This window comes from Sus scrofa, chromosome 9, assembly GCF_054392235.1.
Source record: "Sus scrofa isolate SSC_HxYL_T2T_F1_AM1 chromosome 9, Sscrofa_HxYL_maternal_Yorkshire_Landrace_v2.0, whole genome shotgun sequence".
NCBI classification, from domain to species: Eukaryota; Metazoa; Chordata; class Mammalia; order Artiodactyla; family Suidae; genus Sus; species Sus scrofa.
In genome coordinates this window covers 14,101,310-14,117,679 of record NC_139391.1, presented here as the reverse complement: position 1 = coordinate 14,117,679, position 16,370 = coordinate 14,101,310, and the positions used below count along the sequence as shown (strand labels likewise).

General features: G+C 39.2%; 1 protein-coding gene across 9 annotated transcripts in view; it reads left to right on the top strand.

Moving 5' to 3' along the window:
* The window catches only part of TENM4 (teneurin transmembrane protein 4), a 2,941,714-nt gene that overhangs the window by 1,897,658 nt on the left and 1,027,686 nt on the right, over positions 1-16,370 (top strand). For all 9 annotated transcript variants that reach the window (XM_084975397.1, XM_084975391.1, XM_084975384.1 and 6 more), the window contains exon 8: positions 2,130-2,191. The gene's annotated coding sequence lies outside the window, so the exon portion shown is untranslated. The remainder of the gene's footprint in view (positions 1-2,129; positions 2,192-16,370) is intronic.

Below are 16,370 nucleotides of genomic sequence, written 5' to 3'. Positions count from 1 at the left end.
GTTAGCATTTGGAATTTCCCTTCTTATCTTGCTTTTTTGCCTTTGTAGCATATAGATACAATTTAACCTAAGAGCGTCATTCTATGTTAGATCTTCCAGTAAATAATTAACAAGCTAAAATTTTCTCTTCAGTAAAAAGACTAGTGGGAGGGATGGGGAGCTTGGGGTTAACAGATGCAAACTATTGCTTTTGGAATGGGTTAACAATGAGATCCTGCTGTGTAGCACTGAGAACTCTGTCTAGATACGACGGAGCATGATAATGGGAGAAAAAAGTATGTATATATGTGTGTGTAACTGGGTCCCCATGCTGTAAGTGGGGGAAAAAAAATAGTGTTGGGGAAGTAACAATAAAAAAAAAAAAAAAAAAAAGACTGAAATGGGTCTGTCTCAGGAATGTTGTAGAGGGAGGGCCATCTTCAGATGAGAAGATGATTTATACCAGGAGTTGACAAGCTTTTGGTGCAAAGGGGCAGATAGGGAATGTTTTAGGCTTTGCAGATCATATGGTTTCTGTTCCCGCTATAAATTGGATTTAGCCCATAGGCTACAGATTGTCAACCTCATAAACTAAATCAAATGGCTTAACTAAACCAAATAGCCTATTGGTCCTTAATAGCTTGAGTTCTTATCATTAAAAAAAGAAAGAACCAAAAGCCTCATTCAAAACTAAGAAGAGATCTGGGGAGTTCCCTTCATGGCTCAGCGGTTAATGAACCCAACTGGGATCCATGAGGATGCGGGTTCGATCCCTGGCCTCGCTCAGTAGGTTAAGGATCTTGCCATGAGCTGTGTGTAGGTTGCAGACAGGGCTCAGCTCCTACGTTGCTGTGGCTATGGGATAGGCCGGCAGCTCTAGCTCTGATTTGCCCCCTAGCCTGGGAACTTCCATACGTAGAGGGTGCAGCCCTAAAGAGCAAAAAAACTTAAAAAAATAATTAAAAAAAAAAAAAAGCTACGAAGAGTTCTGGAAGACTCTCATTGTCACATGAGTCAAGAGACAAGTTCAAGGAAGTTCAAGACTAAGACAGGTCTCATCAGGCAAACTCCAAATCTGGTAATTAAGTACCAGGAACCCTAGAAGTCTGAATAATAGTCTTGAGAATAAAATAGGTTTACAGAATCAAGGCAAGCCTTTTGCACCATTGGAAGACAGAATTGATGCAAGAACAGAGAATGAGTATCAGCAGTGAATTTAGCTCACTACCTGATATTTAAGTGCTTGATAAATAGTGACTGATTATTTACTTGGTCTGTCTTATGCTTATCCATTCAATCTGTATAGCTATGCATCAGACACAGATTGAGCACTTATTATATGTCAGGAACTCAGCTAGGTACTGACAATACAACAATAAATAAGATATATAACAAAACAATAAAAACAAGATTATTTGATAAATTGTTACAAGCCAAGCTGTTAAATGATAAGGTAGAATTAAAAATAAGGTGCCAATGGAACATGGCAGACATGCTCTGGAGTCAGCCTTGGATGGTCCGGAGAGGTTTTCCAGAGATAATAATGAGTTCTGAGTATGAATGAGGTCAGGCTGGTAGAAGGTTTTATGGAAACTGGAGAGGCACATTTTTCAAGGCAAAGGATTCTCATACTCAAAGGCCTGTAGGTGAGGGTGATTGCTTAACTTCCTAGAGATGCAAATGGGTTAGTAAGACTGAGAAGGAGACAGCAAGCTGGGAAGGCCAGGAGGCTAAAATCAGGTCCTGAAAAAGCCTATAAATCTTGGTAAGGAGTTTTGCCTTAACCCTCAAAGTACAAAGCTGTTTTAAGCAGATATGTACCTGGATGAGATCCTCACTTTAGAAAGACCAGCAAAAGTATATTTAATGGTACATTAAGAGGGTATGAGTCAAAACCTTGCTAGTTACTTCTTGCTGAGGGCAGGAACTGTCCTCAATACTTGGGCCAGAGGGGTAGCTGTACATTATTAGACTTATGGGGTCTGGGCTGAAGAGGTCAAAGGAAGCAAGACGGTTCTAATATACACTCTCCGTTTCCTTCCCATCACCATTGCCATAGGGCTCCATCAAAATGTGATCAACTGTATTCCTTGCTCACAGATGTCTCCACTTCTACAGAAGTGATAACACTCTCTCCTTGTTCTTTACAGAAAACTCATCCGTAGAGCTTGAATTTGTCACGGGTCCTTCTACCCAGTTAACAGTCCTGTTGGTGAGTAAGGGGGTTCTTTACCTCCCATTTGTCACCTTTTGTCATGAACCAAGTTATAGTCAGAGCTTGACTTGAATAGTACTTTTTAATTCTTGAATCCTTTTGCATTCATGATTCTCAAATTGGCCATGCTTGTAGCTTGGATACTCTGCTAGGCGTATGGCTATTCTGTTCACTTTCAGAGGCAGACTTTCTTTAGGCCACCAGTGTGTTGCTGAAGAGTTGTGTATAACCTAAATGTATGTGAATCAAATATTAAAATTCCACCCTCTAGAGAAATTTTACATTCAAAGGAATCCTGTTAAAATATGACAAACATATCTGAAAAATTAATAATCACTCCTTCTTATTGTCTTCTTCAACAAGTGATCACTTATCACACGGGAAGTATACCTTCTATTCAACAATGAAACTTTGCTGCCATAACTGCTTTGGTTTGATGTGTTGTTGAAATGTTGATAAGATACATTTTGGCCCAGATTGAGAAAAATCGAAGGGTAGATATTAAAATGACATAGTTCAGAACTTCTTGAAAAGATTTCTGACCTTCCCATAAGCTGCATTCCCATGGAAGAATGGAATGTATTTTTAGACATGTTGGTCTCTTCTTCAGAGAATGTTTATAATTTTTGAATGATTGACTGGAAAATTGTTCTAGGTTTTTGTTCGCATTTTTTGAGGGAGCTTGATTTGGAGTTTTGCTTATTGGGAGGCATCTCAAGGTGTGTGATAAGAAGATTGTCTCTTGTTTCTAAAAAGAAAAGAGTTCATTCCAGAGACTAAGTTGTTTCTTGCTTTTAGCACAAAATATTTCTTGATGCGTAAATTGGGAATAATAAATGTACTCAGAAGGCACAGTTAACATAACACATTTTTTTTCCTCCCCGCACATTTTGCCTATACTTCTAGCAATAATTTGGGGAAAACAGAAGCAGGTTTAAAAAATCTAATTCACTTTACAATAATTGGTTTCTTTTTGCAGTTTCCTTTCCCTGTGTTAACACCTTGTCTGGTTTTCACTGCTTCTTCATGCACTCCTAAAACAACAATATGCAGATTTTCTATGGCAGCCATAATTTTCTGCCCTTGATCCCATGATACCTTTATACTCTTAGATATTGCATTTTGAGTTTTGGTTCAGAAAATAAAGTCAATATATTTCTTCTGCCAATCTGATCACATATCCCTCCATCCCTTCCTCCAGTCCTGTCACCACCCATCACAAATGCCTTGTAATTTTTACTTTTGGGTCTAAGCCAATTCCATTTCTATTTTCGCATCCAAGTACAATGCACTCACTTGAATTGTTGGCACATTACATTGTTGAAAACACTGGTGTACTCGAAACCTTTTTTTTTTTTTTTCATTTTTTACCATCATAAAACACAAAAATCACAATTTCAATTACATTTGAAAAACATATTGTGTGCATCTTAAAACCCCCAGATACTATTGGAAATAAATCACAAGGAGCATTTCTGACAGGTCCCTCAGCATACCTCTAAGAAGTTATTTACAGCTCTCTGATACTGCTTAGTCCAGCCCAGTCACTATCATTAATACAGGACAGAACATCAAATGTTTTAATGAAGTTATTTATATAACAGGGAAAGTGTACATTAACTTCATTTGAAGTCAATTTGTACTTTTAGGGCAAGTTTGATAGAATGATTTGTCCATAATCTCAACAAAAATATTCTATAAAACGGTAGAAAGAGAATAGTACCACAGGAGTGATTACCCTGTAGATGATGTGTTTAGCCTTTCTTTTCAGGTTTTTGGGTGAGCTGGTAGATTCTAACGTTCCCCTGTGAGACTCCTAAAAGCTAAAAGAAATAATCTGAAAAGCACAGTGAATGTTTTGTTTCATTTTGAGACTTAAGTTTACTTACTATGGATTAAAGACAAATCTTTTCTCTTCTGGCATTTACCTTTAATGCTGGATGTTCTAGCCACTCAGCTGGGATAATAGTCTAAATTTCTGTACTAATGTGACATGAATGCTCTCAAAATGAAATTATTCTGTAATATTTGGCAGTGGTGTTGCTATCACATACTTGTTATATTTCCCTGAGTCCAGACACCTTGGACCATGTGTATCTATCTGTAAAATGTATGCCAATATCAGGAATGCACACTTTTCACCTCAGAGATAAACCCAGGTGTTGGTCAGATTACTCTCAGTTCTAAAAGGCACAGGGTTCTAACTATTACTATGATGTCTTTTAACAATTCCCACGGAATTCCCATTGTGGCTCAGTGGAAAGAAATCTGCCTAGCATCCCTGAAGACACAGGTCCCATCCGTAGCCTCACTCAGTGGGTTAAGGATCCAGCATTGCCCTGAACTGCAACATAGGTTGCAGACAAGGCTCGGATCTGGCATTGCTGTGGTATAGGCCAGTGGCTACAGCTCAGATTCGACCCCTGGCCTAGGAACTTCCATATGCTACGAATGCAGCCTAAAAAAACAAACAAAGAAACAAAATCCCCACAAGAATAAGCAACTTGGGTTAACATTTGATAATGAAACCTCCAAATACCAGGATTAAGACAGTTGTGGAGCTGGCAAATGTCATATTTTTTTTTTTTTAACTTTGGAGCAGAGTCAATTATGAAGTGGATCATTAATTGCAATGTTTGAGGGTAGCTGTGGGTGTACTGGGAACGCATACTGATTCATGTACAAATTAACTCTTAAAAACCTAATCAACAGCATTACTTTATCTCCCCATATACACACCACTTATTTTAAGGGTCGCCATGAAAACTTGAGTCTAAACCTTCTTACACATGGAATTCTTTGGAATCTTTTGGCCGTCACCAATCAAGCATTGCATCATAGGGCGAGCCCCGTTTTTAGCCTTAACGCCTTTGCCAAGGACCATGTCATTTCAAGGCAAATGGAAGGAGACCACTGTTTGATCTGTATCAACTGTATGGTTAAACTCTTAGTTTTTTGTTTTTTGTTTTTTTTTCTTTTTGTTTAATTGAACTAATTATCTCTAGAGATTTTTCTTAAAAGTCAGCCTTAGCTTCTGACAGGCCACAGCCACCAAAGTGGCAGGTCTTCTTGAAACAAGATTTGTCAACATCTCCCCTGCTCTTAGATTTGAAAATTCTATGAATCACTGGAAGGTATTTGATGAATTCCACCTCCTTTAATTGCACAGCCTGGGAAGTGCAGACCATTCTCTGCATGTTGTAACTTTTGCTACAGTATGATGTCATAGAACCTCTTCCTGGGAACGTTTGGACAATTAGTGTATATCAAAGTTCAATGTAAAATTCAAAATATGGTGCTTCAGAGATCTCATGGAACTGTCAGTCTGAACCATCTACCTTCCAGACACTGCTGAGTTCACACATGCACAGCCGGTAACAATTCTGTCATAAATTATTCCTCTTCCTAGGTGAAGTGAGAAAGTTCTTTCAGGCAGCCATTGTAATAAACATTCAGATTTCAGAATCATTAAAATACGAAAAAGCGTTCCTCCCAAAAATAAGGAAATAGAGCAATTAACATTTCAAAGGACATGTATCTCCCCTCTAAACCCAGCAAAGACCTAAGCTGTGGGCCTTCACTCCAGCACCCTGCCAAGTCTCCCTCTTCCTCTCACCCTCCTGTATAGTTTTATGGTTTTATGTGCCTGACTCCCTCTGTTCATCGGTTTATCTTTCTCTCTTGGGGGAAAAAAAAAAAAAAAAAAAGCTTGTTACCATTTGTGTGAGGATTTTTATTGCAAACTGTAACAGGACAGTTTGAGGTTAAGGTATCCATTTACAGCGTGTCTATATCTAGGATGACCACAGATCCAGTCCAGAACAACCTGCGTGTGCCCGTGGTCCTCATCTAATTGTTAACAGGACCCTGTTTTCATTTGAAAAAGCATCCAGGTTTGACTGATAAATTGTGTGAGAGGATAAGGTGCCCTCATCAAATCATAAAATGCTACTTCTGAGCAAATGCCTGCAACGTGCTCACGTCCATCCATGCAGGTGGCTGGGAAGTGTGAAAGGGTCACCCTTTCCTCATGACAGAAGGAGAAAAGGAAACCAGGTGTACGTGACTAAGAAAGGGATGCAGAAGCCTTGGCTTGGAAGATGACACGGACTCTTGCAGACAGACCTGAGGGGCAAGAAATAAAGTGGTGGTGGCACTGAAGGCGGACCAGGAGTGGAGCAGGCGGGAAGCCAGACCTCAGTCCCTGGACGTCCCTGCATTCACTCCCACAGAGTCAGAAATCTGTGTGTCGTAAACAGCACAGTGGTTGTGCTTTTCGTATTCTTTTCCTTCATGGTTTCCGTTCATGCCTGGCAATGTTATTTTGAGAGATGTCAGGTGCTCCACCATACAACCCCACATGGGCCTTTCTCTACCCTTGTGGCTAGATTTTAAAAGCAGGATATCATGTTCTTGGGAACCAGAATCACTGAGGGAGCAGCAGACACCACAACCCCCAGGGAAGTGAAAGTCGCCAGGACACAGTCCTGGCCATTTAGATGCTTTAAAACTGAGCTGGTTCCAGGCATTGTTTGCCAAACAATGTTCCCTTACCCTCCCTCCCTCTCTGTTTGCTTTCTCCTCTACTCTCCTGACCATGTTTTTTCTATTGCATCTTTCAGCTTCATCCAACCTGCGTCAAGCCCTGTCTCTCCACTCATTACCATCCATTGCAGATAGAATTTGATACCCCCCCTCTTAATTTTCAAGATAAGCAAATTGAGTATTTTTTTAATTTCATTTTATTGTTATTTTCCCAATACAACTTTTTTTCTACTGTGCAGCATGGCGACCCAGTTACACATGCATGTATACATTCTCTATTCTGCCCCATTGGTCTGTATGTCTGTTTTGGTACCCGTACCACACTGACTTGATGACTGTGGCTTTGTAATATTGCCTGAAATCTGGGAGAGTTGTGCCTCCTGCTTGGTTTTTGTTCCTCAGGATTGCTTTGGCAATTCTGGGTCTTTTGTGGTTCCATATACAATTTTGGATTGTTTGTTCTAGTTCTGTGAAAATTGTCATGGGTAATTTGGTAGGGATTACATTGAATCTGTAGATTGCTTTGGGTGAAATGGATATTTTTATGATATTAATTTTTCCAACCCAGGAGTATGGAATATGTTTCCATTTCTTTACATCTTCTTTAATTTCCTTGATTAATGTTTTATAGTTCTTGGCATTTAAGTCCTTTTAAATTGCCTCTCCATGGAATCAGAGGGAAAATGATGTTGATTTGGAGCTAAAATATTTTTAATTTATTTTATTTTGAATTCATATGTCACTAGCTCTCTGTGGAAATTTTAGTTTTGTTCTAGTGTCTAGGTTTTAGTTATTATCTCTTTCCCCTCCCCCCGTGCATGCTCTCTCTCCCCTCTCTCTGTCCACCTCCCCCCTCATAATTTGGCTACAGTCTCTATACATGAACCTTAAAACCCAAGCTCCTTATAGAGGAGGGGGTCAGGGAAGAATGTTAGCAACTAGGTGTGTGCTACTCATTGTGGTGGGGGATTGTGCTCAAGTGGACAGCACAGTTTTTATCCTTCAAATACCATTCAATCATCTCTTCAACAAATATTTACAAGGTGTCGACTGAACACCAGATGCTTCTGGGCTCTGGGGGCTCAGTAATGAACAAGATGATTAGGTAGAGCTCTAGGATGGAATCTCAAGATCCATGAACAGCACGGTGTGGAAGATGGGGAGCCCTGTCATTTACTTGTGTGGTCTGAGCATGGCTTCATTGCTCTGACCCCTGGCTTTCCTAGTGCGGAAGCACAGGGCTACTCAGAGAAAGTTAAATGATTCATTTGAATTAATTTTGTTTATCGTGAAAGGTGGGATGGAGGGTCATGGTGGGATTTTTGGTGTTTTAGAGACATCTAGTTTTTCTAGCACATTTGTTAAAAAATGTTTCGTTTCTGGTGCCTATATAACCAGCCCCTGGTAAAAATCTGGGGCGCTGAGTTTCTGATGAGCTTCCCTAGCAAAATCATTGCGCACATGTTGCTGTATTTTCAATGCTAGGGGAGGAGTGGGCTCTATGTATCCATTTATGGAAAGAAGAGAACATGACCTGCACGTGGATTCCTCCAGATGGGCCTGCCTTTTCCCTTGTGAGCCAGCTGTGTACCCTTTATGATAGCCCCATAATACATCTTAGCCCTGGATACATCTAACAAAAAGTTTTTTCTTTCTGACTACTAACTGATGAGAATGTAGAGAAATTAGATTCCTTGTGCTCTATTGTTGCGAATGTAAAATAAGACACTGCAGGAAATAGTACCACTATTCAAAAAATTAAAAATAAGTCTAACATACAATTAAGCAATGGCACTTCTGGACAGAAACTCAAGAGGATCTTAAACATGGGCTCTTTGCACACCCATGTTCATAGCAGCATTATCCACAATAACTAAAATGTGAAAGCAACCCAGTATCCATCAGTGGAGGAAATGATAAGCGAACTGTGTAATATACATACAAAGGAATATTATTCAGCCTTAAAAAAGGAATTCTGACATATACTACAACATGGATGAAACTTGAGGACATTATGCTAAGTGATATAAGCCAGTCACATAGAAAACAATCCTATGTTTGCTCTTATATGAGGAACTTAGAGCAGTCAAAGTCTTAGAGACACAAATTAGAATGGCAGTTACCAGGTGCTGGGGGGAAGAGAGAAGAAGGAGCTATTGTTTAATGGGTATTTAGTTTCAATTTAGCAAGATGAAAAGAGTTCTAGAGATAGATGTTGGTGATGCACAACAATAGGAATGTACTTAATGCCGCTAAACTGTCTCTTAAAAATGCTTAAGATAATAAATGTTTTGTGTATTTTAATACAATTTTTTAATTGGAAAAAAATGTTTTCCTGATTGGATTGAGTTTATGTCTTTGTTGAAAAACAAAGTGAGTGTGAGAATCTGTTTTCATCTCTCTATTCTCTCCTATTGATCTCTTTCTAGCACTCTAACTTTGTTCTTTCAAAATTGCTTTGGATATCCTTGCATTTCCATATAAACTTTACAATCAGCCTAAGAATGTTTACAAAAAAAAAAAAAAAAAAGCCTCTTGGGAATTTGATTGGGATTGTATTGAATCTATAGATCAATTTAAAATGAGTTATCTTAAACTGAACATGGTATATCCCTCCATTTATTCACATCTACTCTGAATTCTTTCAGCAACATTTTATAGTTTTCAGTGTAGAGTTTTTCCACATATTTTGTTAAATTTATTCCAAAATATCTTATACTTTAGAAATACTATTATAAATGAAATATTTTACATATTTGCTGCAAGAATATATAATTACAAGTAATTTAGGCATATTAATATTGTACTCTACTATCTTATTAAATACATTTATTAGGGCTGTTATATGTATTGTAGTTTCCATTGGATTCTCTCTGTAAGTGATTATATTATGTGCGAGTAGAATCAGTTGTACTTTATTGCAGTGTTTTTTCCACCTTCCTTCCTTCCTTGTCTTGCCAGTATTTCTCTGTTATTCTCTATTAGGTATGAAGTTAGCTGTAAGATTTGTGTAGGACTGTTTCATCAGGTTACAAAAATTCTCAACTATTCCTAGTTTTCTGAGTTTTTTTAAATCATAAGTGAGTTTGGAAATTTGTAAATTTATTTTTCTATATTAAATTGATTGTGTGCTTTTTCTTCTGCATTTTATTAACATGGCAAGTAATGTTAATTGATTTTTAAAAGTTGAAATGACTAACCTTGCATGGTATGGTAGGAAGGAAAACCTACTTGGTTATGACGTTTTATCCTTTTTTTAATACTTCTGATTCAATTTGCTAATCTTTCATTAAGTATTTTTTGCATCTATGTGTATGAGTGGTTTAGTCTAGTCAAGTTTGAGTATTATGGTTATTTTGACTTCATAAAAAAATTTGGGGAGTTTTTCTTCTTTTCTAATTTATGAAATAATGTATGCAAAATCAACTTAATCTTTCTCTTTAATTTTTGACAGACTATCATATTTCCTTTGGCATCTGATAGGATTCACCAGTAAAATCTAGGCCTAATGACTTCTAGTTTTATTAGGTAAAGGACTATTCAGATGATCTGTTTTTTCTTAAGTCAGTTTTACTATGTTGTGTATTTCAAGGAACTTATTGAATTCTTAAGTTATTCAATTCATGGCATGAAATTATCCATATTATTCTTCTGATGTACTTTAAATGTCTATAGCATCTGTGGTAAGTATCTCTCATTTATGCCTAATATTGGTAACTAGTGTTCTCTCTCTCTTTCCCTTGATCCATCTAGCTAGAGTTTTACTAAGTTTCTCAGGCTTTTCATAGAAGCAACTTTGGGTTTTGTTAATTTTCTTTATTGCCAGCCAGTTTTCTATTTCCTTGATTTCTGCACTTTCTTTCTTTCTTCTTTGTCTACTTACTTTGCTATTCTTTTTGTGGCTTCTTAAGGTGATACAAGAAGCCATTGGTTACTTTGAGCTTTCTTTTTTTAGTATAGGCATTTAAGTCAACAGTTCCCTCTAAACACCGGTCTAGTTCCATCACCTAAAATTGTTGATATCTTGTATTTTTGTCAGCAATTAGATCAAGATATTTCCTAATTTCCCTCATGATTTCTTCTTTGATCCATGAATGATTTAGGAGTGTATCAGTTAATTATCAAATATTTTAGATATTCCTAGATATTGTATTGTTTTTGACCTCAAATTAATTCCACTGAAGGCAGAGGGCATGTTTTATGTGATTTGGGTCCTTTTAATTATGGTCTATCTTAATGAACATGTACACTTGAAAGGAATAGTATTTTGTAGTTATAGAGTGTTTTGTAAATATCAGATCAAGGTGGTTGACAGTGGTGTTCAGAACATTTATGTCTTTACTTTTTTTAATCCTACTTGGTTGCTCAGGGGAGGGTTAAAGTCTCCTGCTTTGACTAAGATTACCTAGTCATCTCTTTAATTCTGTCAGTTTTAAATGTCTTCTTTACCAGTGTCCTTTTATCATTACAAAGGGTCTTTCTATCCTTGATAAAGCTCTTTGTCTGGAAGTCTGTATCTGTCAGGGTCCAGAGATCACACAGAATTTGAACAGAGCAAGTTTAATGTAGAGAATTATTCATTAGTAACAGGGGATTAATTGCTAAGGGGCCTCTCAGGAACACAAGCATAGCGGATACAAGGGGCAGCCACTACCTCTGAGGCTGTGGGGTAGCACCCAAGAATGAAACACATTTTGAAGAGGGCCCTAGGCATGTGACTCAGACCTTGTTGGAAAGTGTGTCATCTGGCACATTGGTGACAGAGAAGCTCTGTGAGGTGCCAGACCAGAGCTGGCTGTAGGAAAGAACACATAGCAAGCTGATGAAATTCACTAGGGAATTCCCTACTGAGACATCACTGAGACTCACTGAAAGCTACCTTCTGAGGCATCAGAGGCATCAACTGAACTCTCCAGGAAGATGCCTGCTAGGGTGCTTCTGAAACTCACTAGCAAGATGCCAATGAGGTACCCACAAGAGTTAGTGGAATGCCACCTGGGGTGATGGTGTCAACTTGTTAAGAAGCCTCCCACAAAGTTGCTACTGACACTCAACAGGAGGTCCCGCAAAAACACTGTGGACCATCATGTGCCAGGGAGAGAGCAAGAAGCAAATACACCAATCAGGGAGAGAAGCCTTTTTCTCCTGCAATGACCCTGCAGCGCCCTCTACTGACAAAATTTAGCAGAGGCGGCAAAAGCGAACTCTTTACAGGGTCAGCCTCCAACACTGCATAGCTGACCAAGGAAGATGAATTTAGAGATGAGAAACAATAAACTTACTACTGGCAAAAGGTGTAATTTGCTTGATATTAAATCAACTAGTCCAGCCTCTTTGCATTTACTGTTTGCGTGGTTTATCTTTCTGTATGCACTTACTTACAAACCATCTGCATCTTTACATTTAAAATGCTTTTCTTTTAGACAGCATATATAGTTGGTTCTATTCTGTCAAATTTCTGATTTTTAACGGAGCTTTTACTTAATGTACATTTCTTATAACGATTATTATAGTTGATTTTAGCTCCACTAGTTCTATATACATATTTTTTTTTCTGGTTGCCCCCTATGTTTCTGCTTCTTTCTTCTTTACTACCTGCTTTGGAATTTTTTTAACCATTTTTTGGTTCAATTTTTATTTTCTCTCTTGGTTTTTTAATATATCTCTTTGCTTTTTCAAAAGTGACCACTCTACTGATTACAATATATATTCTTAACTTTTCTCTCTCCTTATAATTAATCTCACAACAACTTTAACAAAGTATAGAAATCTTGCTTCATAGTTCCATCTGTCTCTTCTCATTTTCTCTGAGTTATAATTGCTATATTACTACAGCTATATAGATTATAATTCCCATAAGACAGTGGTATAGTGTTCACTTTAAAAGGTCCTATATATTTTAATTAAGAGATTGGATAGAAAAATCTATTTTATTAAATTTACCCAGATGTTTATAATTTCCAATGCCTTTTCTTCCCTCCCAGATTCAAGTTTCCATCTGATATATCTTCCCTTCAACTTGAAGCATACCCTTTATTATTTCATGTAGGGTAGATCTTCCAATGATAAGTTCTCTTAGTTTTGTTTTATTTTAAAATGTCTTTAGTTCAGCTTTATTCTTGAAGGAAAATATTAATGGGTAATATTTTGGGTTGTTTTTATTTTTGCACTTTAAATATATTTGCACTGCTTTCTTGACTCTGTGGTTAGCGATGAGACGTCAATAAGATTCTGAGTGATTATTGTGCTTTATGCAACGTGTCATTTTCCTTTCCTTAAAGGTTTCTCTTTATCTTTGGTTTCCAGCAATTTGACCATGATTTTCCTAGATGTGATTTTATTTCTATCTATCAACTTGGAGTTCTCTGAATTCTTGAATTTGTAAATCTATGTCCTTCCCACGGTTTTCCACCCATGTTGGGGAGAGTGATCTTCTTTCCCTAGTCAGTCAATTCAAATGCTAATCTCTTATGGACATACTCACAAAAATACACTCAGAAATGTCGTCTTACAGTTATCTGGGCATCCTTTATCCTGGTCACATTGACACATAAAATTAACCAGCCTATCAGGCATTACATCTTCAAGTAATTTTTCTGTCCCATTCTTTCTTTCCCCTCCTTCTGGGTATCCAGGAGGAAAACTCCCCTTATTTTTCTAGTTGAGCCTGGAAGAGGTTCTAGAGGTTCTCTCGCTGAGCCTCCTTTCATTAATTGCAGTATTTTTTTTTTCCTCTCTACTCTCAGTTCAGACCTCTAGACTGTTTGCTCTACCACCTCCTTTCTGTTTCTAAGCCCACCCAATGAATTTTTTTTCACACAGTCTTTTTCAGTTTGATCATTTCCACTTGGTGATCGGATTCGTTCCCTTCTTTGTTGCAATCGTGTGTCTTTTCATTCACCACAACCATATTTTTCTTCACTTCACTGAGCATAGTTATAACGGCTGCTTTCAAGCCCTTGTCTGCCAGTGACAACCTTTGGGTCATCTTAGAGCCAGTCTCGGCGGTTGTCTTTCCTCTTGCAGCTGGGTTACGATTTGCCAGCTCTTGGTACATCCCATCATTTTGGATGGGATCCTGGTCATTGGGATTGATGCTGTGGAGCCGCTGATCAGTTAAGGTTCTGAGAGTGCTGCTGTTTTTGTTTTAGCAATTACCTTGGTGACTCAGTCAGGGGTCTCCAGAGAAATAGATCCATTATATATGTTGATGAAAAAAGAGATACAGGTTTTTGGAATTAGGTCACAAAATCACAGGGTTTATATGTCTGATAGCGGTAGGTCAGACTGGAGGGTGAAAACTCAGGCCAGATTTGATGTGCCGTCTTGAGGCAGAATTCCTTTTCCCCTCTGAGACACCTCTGTTTTTGCTCTGAAGGCCTTCAACCGATTGGATGTGGCCACCCACATTACCAAGCGTAATCCCCTCTAGCTCAAGTCGACCTACTGTAGATACTCACCATGACTACAAAATACCTTCACAGGAAAGTGACACTCTCGTAGTAGAGGTGCATTCTTCAGACCTTAGGCACAGCTACTTTCAGTTTACCCCACACATGCAGGGGTAAGCTAGAGACTTGGACAGCGTTTATAAACAAAATCTGACTCTCTTTTCTGAGATTCCTTTTCTCACTATGCAGCGGCTGTGGTTACTGTGAACTCTGATACTTTGTTCTTCATCCTGGAAAGACTGGAGGTTTTATATCGTAGGTTTATTGGCTCCTCATAACTAAACACTTTGGCTTGTCCTTGGGATAAAAGTTGTAAAAATCACAAACACGCTCAAGCTACATCTTTCTTCCAAATTTTTATTTCCCTCCAGAACCTGCCTGCTCTTTTGTCGCTTTCCACTGGCTGCATGTCATTTGTTTTCTGGTTTTGTTTTTGTATTTAGCCCAGAGTTTATAGATATTATTATCTGTGGAAGGGTAGGATCTGGTGGGAGTTTACTTGGCTGCACTGACAGCAGAAACCCCTCAGACACCATGACTGTTAAAGGAGACAATGAAAGAAAAATCCTGGCACATTTCTGGCACGTGGCGAGTGATCAATGAGTGATAGCTATTAATATTTATTAGGATGAGCAGTTAACAGAGGGCTTGTTCTGGTTAAACATTTGGCTTCAAGACAGACTGTAGATGCCTCTGAGGGCCCAGGGGACAGCAAGTCTCCAGATTCCTTAGGCGATAATCCCGTAGGAGCAAGGCAGGGAGTAGGGGTCACAGCCAGAGTTGTTCTCCAAGGCTCTTTCGAGCCACTTAGCATTTCCAGGAACTAGTGCTAAGTGAGAAACCGAGACAACCATTTCACTGTAAAAATGAGACTAGGGAGTTTCCACTGTGGCTGAGTGGGTTAAGAACCCAACTAGTATTCATGAGGATGAACGGTCCACCCCTGGCCTCGCGCAGCAGGATGATCTGGCTTTGCTGTGAGCTGTGGTGTAGGCTGGCAGCTGCAGCTCTGATTCGAACCCTAGCCTGGGAACTTTCCATATTCCACAGGTGCCGCCCTAAAAACCAAACCAAACAAACCAACGAAAGACTAATTGAGAAATTTTACCAAAAGCAGTGAGAGAAGACCAGGGTTTGGCAAGCACCCAAGACTAGATAGACTACAGGCCCACTATTATAATGTAAACTTTGTTGGGGGGCAAAGACTTCTTTCTGTTTTATTAATGCCTGTATTTCCCAGGCATTAGTGTCTGGCACTGGTATGTGCTCCATAACATTGGTGGAATGAATGGATGAACAATCAGACAGCAAGTCTTGTTTCAACTTCTACTGCATGAGTTAGGAAGTTCTCTTCTGAATGAAGACATGCTCAGAGAGGAGATTTGAGTCTGGGGATAGAACATTCCACCCGTGGCTGCAGAGAAAATGCTGAAAGGGCAGATAAAACCCTTCTCCAGGAGTTCCCGTCGTGGCGCAGTGGTTAACGAATCCGACTAGGAACCATGAGGTTGCGGGTTCGGTCCCTGCCCTTGCTCAGTGGGTTAACGATCCGGCGTTGCCGTGAGCTGTGGTGTAGGTTGCAGACGCGGCTTGGATCCTGCATTGCTGTGGCTCTGGCATAGGCCGGCAGCTACAGCTCCCATTCGACCCCTAGCCTGGGAACCTCCGTATGCCGTGGGAGCAGCCCTAGAAATGGCAAAAAGACAAAAAAAAAAAAAAAACCTTCTCCAGAGAACCTCCCTCCGTCAGCTCAGCCATAAGAGTTATCTTCCATCCCAGCCTGTCCTGGGGCTGCGAAGCATTCAGACTGAATGAGTGACCTGTGCGCAACCTCTCTTTGAGGTTCCATCAACATCTTGAAGCAGTTTGGGATCGTTGAGGGTTTGGCACCACCAAAACACGCTCTGCCAAACCCTCACTCTCTTTCATGTTTCAGCCCCAACACCCTTAAAACAATCTTGAGCCTGTTGATTCTACTTCTTCATTTTCACTTATGTCATCAAACCATCCACTTTAAACATATCACTGGCAATCACAGAAGCCATCATCTATTGGTCTAGGCAGTGAGTCAGCTAGATCTGGACTGTCTTCCCAGCCATGCACCAATCCTCTGTCATTTTCACATCCCCTCAGTCTGTCCCAGCTACAAAAATCTTTGCACTTGGCCAGAAGCAAGCATT